Source organism: Perognathus longimembris, chromosome 6 (genome assembly GCF_023159225.1).
Source record: "Perognathus longimembris pacificus isolate PPM17 chromosome 6, ASM2315922v1, whole genome shotgun sequence".
NCBI classification, from domain to species: domain Eukaryota; kingdom Metazoa; phylum Chordata; class Mammalia; order Rodentia; family Heteromyidae; genus Perognathus; species Perognathus longimembris.
In genome coordinates, this window is record NC_063166.1 from 69,605,957 (window position 1) to 69,622,239 (window position 16,283).

At 42.7% G+C, this 16,283-nt stretch overlaps 1 protein-coding gene across 7 annotated transcripts in view; it reads right to left on the minus strand.

Annotated features, from left to right (window-relative positions):
- Positions 1-11,076, minus strand: part of Cpne1 (copine 1) — a 48,291-nt gene extending 37,215 nt beyond the window's left edge. For 2 of the 7 annotated variants that reach the window (XM_048349092.1, XM_048349086.1), the window contains exons 1-2: positions 10,934-11,076; positions 4,789-4,841 (exon numbers count right to left, since the gene is read on the minus strand). The gene's annotated coding sequence lies outside the window, so the exon portion shown is untranslated. Of the gene's footprint in view, positions 1-4,788; positions 4,874-9,790; positions 9,797-10,933 lie in introns of those variants that run through there. The other 5 variants (XM_048349090.1, XM_048349085.1, XR_007211318.1 and 2 more) reach the window with 3 other exon arrangements.
- Positions 11,077-16,283: the final 5,207 nt, after the last annotated feature.

Below are 16,283 nucleotides of genomic sequence, written 5' to 3' on the forward strand. Positions count from 1 at the left end.
CAAAGCCAGCCCCGGCAGGAAAATCCACTAGACTCTTATCTCTAATGAACCACCAAAAAAAAAAAAAAGGCAAAAAGTGAAACTGTGGGGCTGGGGATATAACCTAGTGGCAAGAGTGCCTGCCTCGGATACACGAGGCCCTAGGTTGGATTCCCCAGCACCACATATACAGAAAACGGCCAGAAGCGGCGCTGTGGCTCAAGTGGCAGAGTGCTAGCCTTGAGCGGGAAGAAGCCAGGGACAGTGCTCAGGCCCTGAGTCCAAGGCCCAGGACTGGCCAAAAAAAAAAAAGTGAAACTGTGGCTCAAGTGGTAGAGTGTTAGCCTTGAGCATGAAAGCTCACATAGCACCCAAGCTCTGAGTTCAACCCAGGAACAGCACAAAAATAAAAGTTTTCAATCTTCTGTTTATTAAAACTACCTATGGAGTGCTGGGTGCTAATCTGCCTTCTATGATTATTAATACTACCTATGGAAAGCTAGGTGTCAGTAATTCATGCCTGTAATACTAACTACTCAGAAGGAGAATCATGGTTCAATGCAAGTCTGAGTAGTAAAGTCCATGAGACTCTTACCTCCAATTAACTACCACCAAAAAGCTAGAAATGGCATTGTGACTCAAAGTGGTAGAGCACTAGCTCTGAATGCAAAAGCTCAAGGACAGCAAGCACCCGAGTTCAAGCCACAGTAGTGGCATGAAAACGGGCACGGGGACATGGACACACGGACACGGACACGGACACGGACACGGACACACACACTATTGAGTGCTGGCTGCTGGTGGGGACATGGACACACGGACACGGACGGACACGGACGAACGAACACACACACACACACACACACTATTGAGTGCTGGCTGCTGGTGGGGTTTATATCTGTAATCCTAGCTAATAGGAGGCCAAGATTTGAGAATCCTGGTTCAAAGCCAGCCCAAGCAGACAAAACTGAGATAATCTTATCTCCAATTCACCAAGAAAAAGTCAAAAGTGGAGGTGTGGCTCAAGTGGTAGAGTGCCACTTTAGTGAAAAAAAAAAAAAAAACTAAGTGGGAGTGCAAGAATGAGTCAAAATCCAGTACTGGCAAAAGCAACAAAAAAACCTACCTACGGAATTACTACTGTAAACAAGGTTAATACATACTAAGGATCTAAAAGATATACTGAATAGGATAGCCCAAACCTGAATTAGCCTATACTTACTAGACTAAAAAGAGGAAGCTGTTTACACTATGATCACAGTGGCTGTTCTAACTCTAAAATGCAGGTCTAATAAATTTCAAAACTCTTGATTAAAAAAAAAAATGCAGACAAGCCAGGTGCCTATCCGTGGCTTATACCTATAGTCCTAGCTGTTCAGGAGGCTGAGATCTGAGGATCGAGGTTCAAAGTCAGCCTGAGCAGGAAAGCCCGTGAGACTCTTATCTCCAATTAACCACCAGAAAACTGGAAGCACATGCTGGGAATATGGTTTAGTGGTAGAGTGCTTGCCTAGCATGCATGAAGCCCTGGGTTCGAGTCCTCAGTACCACATAAACAGAAAAAGCCAGAAGTGTGACTATGGCTCAAAGGCAGGTTCAAAGCCAGCCCAGGCAGGAAAGTCCATGAGACTCTTATCTCCAATTAACCACGGAAAACCAGAAGTGGTACTGCAACTCAAGTGGTAGAGCGCCAGCCTTGAGCTGAAGAACTCAGGGACAGTGTCTATGTCCAGAGTTCAAGCTCCACAACCAACAAAAACCCCAAAAAAACCTGGGCTTCATGAAGAGTTATATTCAAGGACACACTGTCTCAAAATGTTTTGGGTTTTCCATAAGAGAACATAAAGGTTTTTTGTTTCTCCTTCCCCTCCCCTCTTTTTGTGTAGTGGTAGTAGGGTTTGAATTCAGGGCATTTTGCTTTTTCCAGGCAAGTGTTCCACCAGAAGCCATGCCTCCAGTCCTTTTCCTTTTAAAAACAAAGAAACAAACCCTGCCAGGCACTGTGGCTCAAGCCTATAATCCTAGCTACTCAGCAGGGTGAGATCTGAAGATCAAGGTTTAAAGCCAGTTCAAAGGCAGCCTGGGAAGGATTGTCTGTGAGACTCTAATCTCCAATTAACTACCAGAAAACCAGAAGTAGCTCTGTGACTCAAGTGGTAGAGCACTAGCCTTGAGCTGAACTCAGGGACAGCACCCAGGCCCAGAGTTCAAGCCCCATGAACAACAACAACAATAACAACAAACCTCTAACATTTAAACTTTACTCAGTGATTGTTACAGACTCTGGCCCAATCTAACTCCTGTGGGATCACTGCTTGTTTACTGGCCTTCTTATAACATCTGTTTTTATTTAGTCAAAAGAAAAATTTCTCCCAAATTTAAACCAATTTCATTATTCCAGTGTTTTTGAGACCAGGACTTGAACTTGCTATCTGATGCTTTCTCTCACTGGCATGCACTCTACCACTTCAGGCATGCTCCCTGATATTTCAGTTTTAATTGAACCTCCAGTATTTCTGTCTTAATTGCCTCTAGGAACTTTTTAAGTTGACAGAAACAAAGTTCTTGAAATTGAAAAACTTATCAATTTGAAATTAATATAGTCAAAGCAACTTTTAACTATAAGCCTTTTAAGATAGCTTGAGACCTCAGTGAAATTACTGAGTCTAGTTTCATCACTTCTGAAGAAAGAATATTAGAAGGAGTAAAGTTTCCCATTATAGCCAGGTGCCAGTAATCCTAGCTACTCCACACACTGAGGATCATTGTTTGAAGCCAGCCGGGACAGAAAGTCCATGAGACTCATTTCCAATTAACCAGAAGTGGAGATGTGGCGAGTGGTAGAGCACCAGCCTTAAACCAAACAGCTAAAGGACAATGCCTAGGCCCTGAGTTCAAGTCCCAGGATCAGCACACACAAAAATAAAAAACTGTTTCCGTTACAAGCTCTAAAGAATTATGTAACACTCTGAGAAGAGGTCAAGGGTTATATGCAAACTAACTTAATATAATAAAAATCTTTATCGGTATCTCATTGCAGCAGACACAAAGTAAATACACTGTTTAGTTTTGAAAGTTTTTTCATACTTATATACAATCTTCAAATTTAATCCAGAAAGATGGACTGGCAAGCAGAAAATGCTTTGTGAGACCATCATAAGACACTAGATATTTGGTTGGGAAGGGTGGGTAAAGATCTTCATTTATTAGTTGCAAGTCATTAAGAAAAATTAATGTGAAAAAAAAACACACACACATGCCAAGCGCCGTTGGCTCACACCTGTAATCCTAGCTACTCAGGAGGTTGAGCTATGAGGATTGTGGTTCAAATCGAGCACCAGCATGAAAGCCTGTGAGACTCTTATTTCCAATTAACCACCAGAGAACTGGAAGTGGAGCGGTGGCTTAAAGTGGTAGAGGGCTAGCCTTGACCCTGAGAGTTTAAGCCCTATGTGGGTAGGAGGTGAGGAATCACAGACTTTCCCCTTATTTACTATGTAGCAGCCTATATGGAAGTTTATGAGTAAATTTCCATGTGATCAAACCAAATTTACATTCCTAACTGAATCTGGAACTGAGACAGCATTCCTGTTCAAATTCAAAAACATTTCATATGGGCTGGGGATATAGCCTAGTGGCAAGAGTGCCTGCCTCGGATACACGAGGCCCTAGGTTCGATTCCCCAGCACCACATATACAGAAAATGGCCAGAAGCGGCGCTGTGGCTCAAGTGGCAGAGTCCTAGCCTTGAGCGGGAAGAAGCCAGGGACAGTGCTCAGGCCCTGAGTCCAAGGCTCAGGACTGGCCAAAAAAAAAACAAAAAAACCAAAAACATTTCATATGAAGGAAATATAAAGGATAATCTAGGGACCCAAAACAACTGGAGAGATATGTTAGTTTAAACTTGGACATTAAGATGAGAACTTCATTATGGTCTCAAGAAAATAAACTTTCAAGGGGGCTGGGGATATGGCCTAGTGGCAAGAGTGCTTGCCTTGTATACATGAGGCCCTGGGTTCAATTCCCCAGCACCACATATACAGAAAATGGCCAGAAGTGTCGCTGTGGCTCAAGTGGCAGAGTGCTAGCCTTGAGCAAAAGGAAGCCAGGGACAGTGCTCAGGCCCTGAGTCCAAGGCCCAGGACTGGCAAAAAAAAAAAAAAAAAAAAGTAAAGAAAAGAAAATTTCAAAACTAAATGTCATCTAAGTCTTTTTTTCCTGAGAAGAGATTTAATGAAAAGTCTGTACAAAGGCACACTGAAAATATAGTATTGAAAAATCTGCCTCAGATTTCCAGCTAGAAAAGGGGTAGGGATTAAACCAAAGTACAGCACGTGACTTACTGATAAAGCCATTCGGAAAAAGTAATTTTTAAGTTCTCAAAAATACAAAATAGCATCTGTTACCTGCTACTAAGTACTTAAGAGGTAATTTCAACTTATCTTCAGCCTACCTTACATAGCTAAATGCAAAGGTTAGATTCAACTATACTCATCTGAAGTCTAAAATTTATACTCAAAATTATCTATACTTCTAGGGAATATAAATAACCATACCAATAACAACAAACTATATTTATAACTCATCTGGATTGCTTCGAAGGGAGAACACATACCAACCAGCTACTTTCTACATAACAGTAATTCATGACCTTCACAGGAAGCAACAACTATTTACCCCACTCCCACCCCTCAGATAAACTTGTTAGTATACACACAGTGTAGTTATTACACCTATTTCCATGTTTCTTAATAAGCTATTTTCATTTTATTTTGTATAAAAACAAACCCCCTGTTCAAAATCTCTTACCTGAGAACACAAGAGGTGTATTTTCTTAACAAGAAGAAGAGGCCAAGTCAATCCTGTGGGCAACCAATTAAAACCAACTTTTAGACTGCAATAGAGAATAAATGGAGGCAAAAATCAATGCAGGAAACAAAACACGCACAGGCCACACTGAACTGTATATTACCAAGGCGAGTGTGAAACCACAAGTACTTCATTGTAATGCATCAAAAAATAAATAAAGAAAAAGAAAAGACATATACCAAAATCCCACACATGCTTTTAACTTGGTATTACTTTCAAATGTGAAAGTCACTAAAAATATTTTCAGATGTGCATAAAAAAGATTGTCAGAAACAAATGCAAGAATAAATCCACTGAAACTGAAACAGTAATAAAAGTTCAGCTTCACAGTTAGTATTTGCTTTTATCACTTGATAATTATACCAGTTCAAAAGCCACAAGTCCAACTTCAACCTATTCCCCAGATTCCTACCAAATTTTAGTGAAAGTAGAAGCACAGGCTCACATAGTAACAATTCCTGGACAAGAAAGTCATCAACCAAGGTTACTCATAGAAATCACTGCAGTTCCACTCATATTTTCCTTTCCACCAAAACATCATCAAACATGACAAAAATGTAACTGAAATATTAAAGTTTTGGGTATGTAAACTAATCTCATTTGTACTCTGCACATTAAGGTAAAGCTCTTTTTAATACAACACCCCCCCCCACTTAAAAAAAAACACCTTGCTTGAAAAATTCCCTAAATGCCTGGTACAAAAAGGTACTTCCAAAAGTAAAAGTAAGCCACTAATTTTTCATAGGGATTTCTTCTAAACTAGTGAGATGATAAACAATTCACAATATATAACCAAATGATTAAAAAATTATATTCAGAAGGTTGTATGTGTTTATTTTTATTTTGTGCCAGTCTTGGGGCTTGAATTCAGTCCTGTGTACTTTTTTGCTCAACACTAACTTGAGCCACTGTTCTACTCTGGCTTTTTGGTAATTAAATGGAGATAAGAGTCTCTAGGACTTTCTTGCCCCAATGGTTTCAAACCCTGATCCTCAGATTTCAGCCTCTTGAATAGCTAGGATTACAAGTGTGAGCCAGGGTTTTTTGTTTGTTTATTTTAATGTTGTTGTGGGGATTTTGTTGTTGTTGTTTGCTAGTCTTGGGGCTTGAATTCAGGGCCTAAGCAATATCCGAGCTTCTTTTGCTCAAAGCTAGCTAGCACTCTACCACTTGAGCCCCCACTCCACTTCCAAGCCTTTTCTGTTTATGTAGTACTGAGGAATTGAACCTAGGGCTGTATGCATGCAAGGTAAGCAATCTACCACTAAGCCACATTCCCAGCCCATGCATTATTTATTTATTTATTTGCCAGTCTTGGGCCTTGACCTCAGGGACTAAGCATTGTCCCTGGCTTCTTTTTGCTCAAGGATAGCACTCTACCACTTGAGCCACAGCACCACTTCTGGCTTTTTCTATACATGTGGTGCTTCATGTATACGAGGCAAGAACTCTACTACTAGGCCATATTCCCAGCCCAGCTTTTATTTTTAATAAATTAAATTTTTTTATATCAAAAAGTATGTTCTGTCTGGATTTGAACTTTGAACTGGTGATTTTCCTGCCTCAGCCTCTTAAGAGTGCTGGCATGTGGATTACAGGTATGTACCACCATATCTATCTTAATAGGTCACTGTCCCATAACTAAAGACTATCGTCACTGTCCCATAATTAAAGACTTTCAATAGAAGACTACTTATCTAAGTGACGTTCCTTTTTAACAAATATCTTTAAAAAAAATCAAGATACAAATGAGTTTAATATTCATCACCAGCCTGTGGTCACTGTATATGATTTTGGTACACTGGATATTGTATATATGCTTATCTGAACTAGGGAAGGAAGGGAAAGAAAAATGGGGGGGCGTGTAACAAATAAGACAGGAAATGTACTCACTACCTTATTACGTAACTGTACCCCCTTTGTATATTACCTTGTCAATAAAACTTAATTAAAAAAATATTCATCACCAAACAGTAAAACAAATTTCAAGAATCCTGTTACTATATACTTTACTCAAACTTAATATTCTTTACCACAAAAAGCTTGGCAAATGATGCACTGGGATCTGGATCAAGTGGTACAGACAAGGTAAGGCTCTAGCTTCAAACCTATGTGCTGCCAAAAAAGTCAGACAAGGGCTGGGAATATGGCCTAGTGGTAAAGTGCTTGCCTCCTATACATGAAGCCCCTGGGTTCGATTCCTCAGTCCACATATATAGAAAATGGCCAAAAGTGGCGCCGTGGCTCAAGTGGCAGAGTGCTAGCCTTGAGCAAAAATAAGCCAGGGACAGTGCTCAGGTCCTGAGTTCAAGCCCTAGGACTGGCAAAAAAAAAAAAAAAGTCAGACAAATATTAGACACATTTCCAAAAGCCCAAAATACTGTATTAATCTTCGACTTGTACAAACTTATCCTAACTAAAGAGTTTAAAAACTCTTCATTTACAAGCCATATCCAGCCGTTTCTGTAACTGGTCACAAAGGGAAATGAGAAAAAAAAATCTTACTTCAAAGAAAGCAATGAAAAAGGTCAAGTATTTTCCTATTTTTACTTCTAAATGTACAATGTCCACTCTAGAAGCTACAGAACCAGAGTAATTTTCTAATTAAATTCTGTGATAATATCTGACACCTATTGCACATTCTAATTCAAAAGGTTGTATGAGGCTTGAGTATATGCTCTGACTACAAGGGAAAACAGGTTCCTTAGTTTCTTTCCTTCCAAACCAAAGACACACTATGCCTAGACGGGGGAGGACAAATTCAAGTTAGCCACTTGAACTGAAATGGAACTCACTAGGACTACCCAAAGACTTCAACAAAATCATCAGAAATGAGGAAAATTCTTATTTCACAAAAGTTGAACACCAGGTAATTTTGGTAAATGCCTTTCTCAAGTTTTGTGTTCAATTTATAACACAAAACCAATCCAAGCATAAAAAGGGAAAACTCATTCTACATCACACCAAGGGAGATTCAGAACTTCAAAGCTGTAAGTCAGAACCTCACCGCTCCCAGTGCTAGATCCTTTCTTTCACAAGGAAAAGAAGGCAAATGGAAAAGGAGAAATGAACTGAATTACTTTTGTAAGGACCATAATTTCACAGTGGTACTGTTTCCCAAGAAACTCCTTGTTCATCCATACTATATATTATCAGCTAGTAACCGCAAAGTAGGATCCCAAATTGAAAAAATCTACTCCAATCATCTTAAGCTCTGGTTAACTTTAGGACAAGACTGAAATAATTCTATGTATCAAAACATGTTAAAAAAAACATTATTTATACACAGAGTATAAAGACAGGCAAAGAGAAAATGGTTTGGTATTGACCCATGGATGTATTTCAGATCTAACTATATTTACAAATACTGCTAAAGAAAATTTAGCACATTAGGGCAATGCAGTCTTTTCTATCTATTGGTCATTCTAATTACTAGGAATTTTCGGATAAAATGTCTGACAACAAACCATCTTATGAAGAAGCTAAGCCACAACTTGAATTTGACTATTTCTACTATTCATCTGGTAATAAAACACCCAAAGTGAAACTTTGCTTTGTTCAGTTATTAGTCTTTAACAAGAATCAGGATAGAGGAGAAATAGTTATTTTAGATCCCCCAGAACAAAAACCAGCAACCCTACAAAAGAGCACATCAGAGAAGTGAACTAAGAGAATCAATTACAATGAGACACAATGCTGTTAAGAAGTAAAATCACATCATGGTAGTCATTACGAAACTACGGCATCACCCACTTGATGACCAAATGGAACACATGGCATATTCTAGAATCAACCCTAATAAAAAAAATTCTACTGATATTGATGAAGATGTATCACTGCTCAACTTTCCCATTCAATACTCAAAGCCAGCAAGTCAAAAAATATTTCATATTTCTTCTACCAAAAACTTTAACAATTATTCTTATACCAATAAAAATGTTATGACAAAGCAAAAATATTACGTCTAGCCTAACCAACCACATCGCCATTCACTATGCTTAAGACTTAAAAGTTGGCTTTTACTGCAAAATCAAAGAGCATATATAGGTGGTAGTAAAAAAGCAGATGAAACTACAATTGATATTAAATGATTTTTCTGTATACTGACTTAAAATATTCAACAATGTTCATTTCCACAAACATTTATAAGAACTGTGGACTATACATTAAGATATAAAAGAGAACAATCACTCCATTTTTGAGAGGGTTATCTAAAACCATCTTTTGTGCAATCAATTAAACATCTAGTTCTTCCTACAACACAGAAGCAAGCATTCATCCAAACTTAAGGATGACCTGGCATGGTGACACAGGACTGTAATCCTGTAACTCAGGAAGCTGAGACAGGAGAGTCTTGAGTTTGACATCAGCCTAGGTATGCTTCATAGAGACTCCATCTCAAAAATAAAAACAAAAAAACTGAATGATAGCAGCGGGGCTCTCTGCAAAATAGAATAAAGCAGTATCAGTATTGTCATTGGATTCAAGCAGCTGGAACACAATGGCCTAAAAAAATCAAGTTTTTACAACCTCCAAGTCATACCAACACAACCCACAAACATTCAATGCACAATCAAAACATTTGACATGTCAAAGTAAAAGAAGTCTAAAGTGTACTGGTAGTAGCAGGTAACAATAACTATCACAAAGTTTTCTAAGGCTTCATATTTTTATCTAACAGACTTGAACATAAAACTGAAATCACGCATTATAACCCATAAGCAAAGTGATCAACATCAAACAAGCATAAGAAAGTAATATAAAACAAAACCAGTCATTATTTTTCTACATGTCTAGACTTGTGGGATTTTTTTTTTAACCAACTGCAAATGCTTTCAAACACATTAATGCACACTAGTTAACAGGACACCAGGCAATTCTTTTCACTAACAATGCAGCTTGCAAAAATTACACCATTCAACAAGCTCTAAGAGATATTCACAAAACTCTCAGAAAATCCCTCCACGGCAGAGGTTGCATTTACTGGAATCATTCTAATCCTGTATAATACAAAATAGTCCCTGCCAACTGCCCCCATTTACATTAAGTCATCTCTGGAATCCAAGAGCAAAGGAATTTTTCGAAGTCCCAGAAACCTCTTCAACACAAAGCCTACAAATCTCAATACAAACTACCCAACTACATGAACGTGTTAGCAATGCCCGCGAAGAGCCCACACAGGGGCTCGATGTTCCACTACAAAGCACATGCTGAAAGCACAAAGTCCAGACATGGACTAGCTGGCGGTTAAGCTTGCGGCACAAATGTCCATCCTCATCACTAACCTGTAGATCCTCTAAGGCCCACCCATTTCACGTGGCTGCAAACGAGCGCCGCCAAGCTTCAGGGAAACTCATATTCCATCAGAAACGCCCTGCCTCCATGGAGCACAGGAGCAGTAAAGCCCTCTCCAAGCTGTTTTGAGGCTGCACCCTGGAGGCCTACGGACCCCCACTTGTTCCTCTACTAGTCTACACCCCCGAAGATAAAGCACTTCCCAACACTGGGCCTTGGAAGCAAATTCACTGGCACCCCAGCCTACTGCAGGCCATAAAAGCGGCTGGTTCTCCGACCTTTCTCCTGGGCTTACAAGCAGAGTACGACCAGAGCTTCCTGTCCCCCCAGGTGTCCCGACTAGAGTCCCCTTTTCGTTAGTAGGCCACAGGGACCACCGCCTTTCCATTTCGGGGGATCCTCCCTGCTTCCCGGAAGAGGTGTAGTTAGGGCCCACGCCCATTTGGAGGCGAAGGAAGTCGTCCCCATTCGGGGTGTAGGTGTGTTTACACAGCAGTCCCCGTTAGTTCACAGGCCGCGGGGCCATCCGGCTTGGCCGCCTCCCTCTCTCCGACCACGGGGGCGTCCTCGCTGTGGCCTCGACCCCCACTTCGTAACTCAGGCTCATCCTCCTCAAGCCGTGGAGGCGCGAGTGGCGCCCCCCCGACCCCCGCAGCTTTTGCCCCGACTCTTTGTGTGGGGCACTCGCTGCGGCGGGCTCCAGAGGCCTCCGAAGGCCCCGCCCCGGGCCACCAAGGGGCGGCTCGAGCCCCGCACAGCCCCGCCCGTTCCGGGGCTGCGGGAGTCTTACCGGGGAGAGCTTGCGCGGCACCAGAACCCAGACCTGAGTTACCCCCCGCGCGAGCGCCTCCGCCCCGCGGCCGACAGCCCCAGCCCGAACGGCTTCCCGGAGCCCACCGCTGCCGCAGCCAACACTTCCTCCGCTGCCTCACAAAATGGCCGCCGGCCCGTTCAGCCGCTCGGCGTTCCAGAAAGGGGCGGGACAGAATACTGCGCGTCGCCGTGGGGGCGGTGCGGCGCGTGCGCATTGGTGCTTTAGGAACACCGGAAGTTGCTCGTGGGAGGGCCTTTTAATTACCTGGCCCTAGCGCCCGACCCGGCCGGGTAGGTTCGCCGCTGGAGACCTGCGGACGAGTCTCGGTGCCGGCTGCGCTGCGCAGATTGCCCCACTCTTTTCAGCTGCTGTGAAAGGAGGGAGACAGGGCCTCCCGGCAGAATTGTTCTGAGGATTACACGGGCCATGAATAGTGTTATTGATCTTGTCCTCACAGGAGAGACAACACCTATTTTTTTCCCCCTCTATAAAACCCTGGGTTCAACTCCTCAGCACCGCATTTACAGAAAAGGCCAGAAGTGGCGCTGTGGCTCAGTGGCAGAGTGCTAGCCTTGAGCAAAAGGAAGCCAGGGACAGTGCTCAGGCCCTGAGTCCAAGGCCCAGGACTGGCCAAAAAGAAAAAAAAAAGAGAGAGAGAGAAAGAGAAAGGAAAAGAAAAAACAATTCAGGAGGACTTCTACCCCTATCCCCTAAACAGCAACACCTTAGTATTACACTGCTAGAGAGAGGAAGAGAGATCTGGGCACCAGTGGCTCATGTGTGTAATCTTCCCCCTACTCAGGAGGCTGAGATCTGAGAATTGCAGGCAGGAAAGTTTTTACTTTGTGTTTTGTTTTTTTCCAGTCCTGGGGCTTGAACCTCAGGCCAGGGCACTGTCACTGAGCTGCTTTTGCTGAAGGCTAGAATCCTACCTCTTGAGCCACAGCGCCACTTCTGGCTTCCTCTTTTTTTGTGTGGTTACTGAGGAATTGAATCTGAACTACATGCATGCTAGACAAGCACTCTACCACTAAGCCATATTCCCAGCCCAGGGAGAGTTGTTGAGACTCATATCCAATAATGTACCAAAAAATCCAGGAGTGGAGTTCAGGGTCCACTGGTAAAGCACTAACCTTGAGCAAAAATATAAGGCTCTTAATTATCTCCAATAAACTACTCCGATCAGGAACAACACCCTGTCCTGAGTTTAAGCCACAGAACTGGCAAAACAAACAACTATGTAATCTCAAATTTCCTTAGTCCCAATCCCCTACCCCTACATACTAGATTTTTTTTTTCATGCTAAGATTTGAATGCAGGACCCTGGACTTGCTAGCTAAGTGTTCTATCACTTAAGCTACAGATCTCTAGCCCATTTTTAACTTGTTTTCTGTTTGTTTTGTTTTGACTTTTTCTCTAGGACTTACTTACGACCCCGGGCTCTTGTTTAGCATCTCCTAAAAGCTGACCCGTCACACTGGATTTTAGCTAAAAGGCTGAGAAGCAAAGAAGCATCACTAGGATTTTAACTCAGGGCCTTGAGCTGAGTAAACAGGTCCTCAACCACTTGAAGCTCTTCCTTGGTGATTTTTTCCAATAATGTCTTGCACTTCTGCCTGGGCTTGTATGGACAGGGACTCTGTTTATGCTTCCCATGTAGCCAGAATAACAGGTACATGTTACCACATCCAGATTTTTATTGTTTGATAAGAGATCATCCAAATTTTTGCTGGGGATGGCCTTGAACTGCAATGCACTCAAACCAAAATCCTTCAGATTTCCATGTTGGGATAACAGACTGAGCCAACATAGCCAGGTGTACCTTTGTATCCTGATGAATGTCTCTGTGGTCAACCTAGTCTTCCAATTAAAAAGAGAAAAGTTGCCGGGCACTGGTGGCTCACACTTGTAATCCTAGCTATTCAGGAGGCTGAGATCTGAGGATCTCAGTTCATAGACAGCCTGGGCAGGAAAATCTTGAGACTTTTATCTCCAATTAACCACCAGAAAACTGGAAGTGATGCTGCGGCTCAAGTGGTAGAGCACTAGTCTTGAGCTGAAGTGCTCAGAGACAGGCCCATACCTCTACTCCTAACTACTCAAGTAGCTGAGATCTGAGAATTTCATTTTGCAGCCAGCAAAGAGAGAGAGACAGAGAGAGAGGAAGAAAATGTCATTTTATGGCTGCAATCCCAATCCTAGTAAATAGGTAAAAATCAGTAAAAATAAGTAGTTCAGTAGATTAGTCAAAACCTAGGGCTTGGGGTCTGGAAATATGGCCTAGTGGTAAAGTGCTCGCTTCATATACGTGAAGCCCTGGGTTCGATTCCTCAGCACCACATATATAGAAAAAAGCAGGAAGTGGCGCTGTGGCTCAAGAGGTAGAGTGCTAGCCTTGAGCAAAAAGAAGCCAGGGACAGTGCTCAGGCCCTGAGTCCACGCTCCAGGTCTGGCAACAAAAACAAACACAAACAAACAAAAACCTAGGGCTTCTAGAAAACCCTGCAATAGGAAGAGTACTAGCCAGGTATTGGTGGCAAACTCCTGTAATCCTAGCTACTAATGAGGTTGAGATTCTTTTTTTGGGGGGCACCATTTCTGGCCATTTTCTGTGTATGTGGTGCTGGGGAATCGAACCCAGGGCCTCATGTATACGGGGCAAGCACTCTTGCCACTAGGCCATAACCCCAGCCCCAAGGTTGAGATTCTTATCTCCAATTAACCAACAAAAAGCTGGAAGTGAGGCTAACTTGAAAGCACTAGTGTTGAGCAAAAAAGGCTCAAGGGCAGTGATCAGACCCAGAGTTTAAGCCCCACAACTGCTGCACACACACACACACAAACACACACAGGAAGGAAGCATGGGTAATGTGATAGAGGAGCACCTACTGCGACAGGAAATAGCTAAGTATAAGTGCTTGAGGAATTGAAACTCCATTGTACAAATACAGAAAGGAGGAGGAGGAGGAGGAGGAGGAGGAGGAGGAGGACTACTTAAGGACCTGAATGCAATCCCAAGTGACTCTCCTAAACTCAAAAACAGTAAACATAAAAAAAAAGCAGTAAACATGAAAAACAGTGCTAAACTGACAAGAGACTAGATAGACGCTGGGAATTTGCAAATTTGTTTAAAAACACCATACCCAAATAGTCTGCCTCCATTTCTGGTAGTTTTCCATTGAGTTCATCTGTCCTGGCCATGGGAACACATGGAACCTCCCTGATTGAGAAGTATAGTTCAGGTCTGCAGTGACATCACAGGTCTTTTCTGACCAGTTCATTGTCTTTTACATAGAGTGCGACTAATCAAAACAAGACAAAGGGTAGAAAAATCCTAAAACTTTGCCACTTCTCAGAACTGGAGGACAGGGATTCAAAGCCAGTGAAAGATAAAAGTCTATAATACTCTATCTCAATAAAAAAAAAAAGCTACGTGCAGTGGCCTGCTCCTGTCATCCTACTACACAGGAAACTTAAGAGAATGGTGAAGCTGGGTGCTGGTAGATCAGGCCTGTATTCCTAGCTACTCAGGAAGCTGAGATCTAAGGATTGTGATTCCAAGCTAGCCCAGGCAGGAAAGCCCTTCAGATTCTTATCTCTAATAAACTACTCAGAGAAAGCCAGAAATGGTGCTATGGCTCAAGTGGTGAGGTGCTAGCCTTGGGCCAAAGAAACTCAGAGATAGTGTGTGGGTCGAGTTCAAGCCCCAAGACTGGCACCAAAAGAGAATGAGGCAGAGAGAGCGAGATATGGTGGTCCAGGATAGGTGGAGAAAAAACAATCAAGACTGTTCAAACCCCAGTATAAATGAACTCTAATATATTCTTTTCCTTTTTGCTTTTTTTTTTTTTTTTTTGCCAGTCCTAGAGCTTGAACTCAGGGCCTGGGTACTGTCCCTGGCTTCTTTTTGCTCAAGGTTAGCACTCTACCACTTGAGCCCCAGCGACACTGCTGGCTTTTTCTGGGTATGTGGTGCTGAGGAATGGAACCTGTTAGGTTTATTAAAATAGGTAGCCCATAAAGGAGAATACCACGCGGTATTCAGGCAAGAGAGACAAGTTAATTACCGAACAGCGGGCCTGTGGAGGAGGAGAGAAGGGGCAACCCCTACCCAGCCTTGTCTTATCTAGGGCTGGGGCAGGGGGTTGTGGCCAGGTGGATATGTGACCTCTGGGAAGGGGGAGGTAACTGCCTCTAGGTATGCTGGTTACCCAGGTAACTGGGTGGACCCTTAACCAGGTGGGGGCATCTGCATGGAGTCCTCTGGGGCAGACCTTACAGAACCCAGGACTTTATGCATGCTAGGCAAGCACTCTATGACTAGACCACATTGCCAGCCACTATTTTCCCTTTTTTTTTTTTTTTTTTGGCCAGTCCTGGGCCTTGGACTCAGGGCCTGAGCACTGTCCCTGGCTTCTTCCCGCTCAAGGCTAGCACTCTGCCACTTGAGCCACAGCGCTGCTTCTGGCCGTTTTCTGTATATGTGGTGCTGGGGAATCGAACCTAGGGCCTCGTGTATCCGAGGCAGGCACTCTTGCCACTAGGCTATATCCCCAGCCCACTATTTTCCCTTTTTAAAACTGCTATTACATACTGGGAATGTGGCTTAGTGTTGGAGTACTTACCTAGCACCCATGCAGTCCTGGATTCAATTCCTTAGTACCACATAAAAAGAAAAAGCCAGAAGTGGCGCTGTGGTTCAAGTGGTAGTGCACTAACCTGGAGCACAGAGAAGCTCAGGAACAGTGCTCAGGCCCTGAGTTCATGCTCCAGGACTAGCAAAAGCAAAATGAAAACTGCTATTAACTACATATGCTATCATGTTACTTTTTTTTTTTAAGTCAGTCGTGGGTCTTGAACTCTGTGCCTGGGCACTGTCCCTGAGCTCTTCAGCTCAAGAAGAGGGCTCTACCACTTTGAGACACAGTCCCACTTCCAGTTTTCTAGTGGTTAATTGGAGATAAGAGTCTCACAGACTGGACTTGCCTGTCTGGGTTGGCTTTGGACCATGATCCTCTGATCACAGCTTTCTGAATAGCTAGGATTACAGGCGTGAGCCACCCATACTGGGCTAGGCTCTTCATTTTGGTCTCTTATTTCTCACTCATTCATAGGTGAGCTATCACTAGGCTAGCCCATCATTGGTGACCTTTCCTAGAACACCCAGCTCACAGCTTTTCCCTGTTCTTTCCTCCATATAATATTTCTCATAGCACTTAATACAATCAATACTAGTCTTTATTATTATTTTCCATCTTTCCATTAGTATGAAAGGCTGAAGAAGGTAGGATCTTTTTGGTCCTTATTAGCCAATAATTGCTAAATG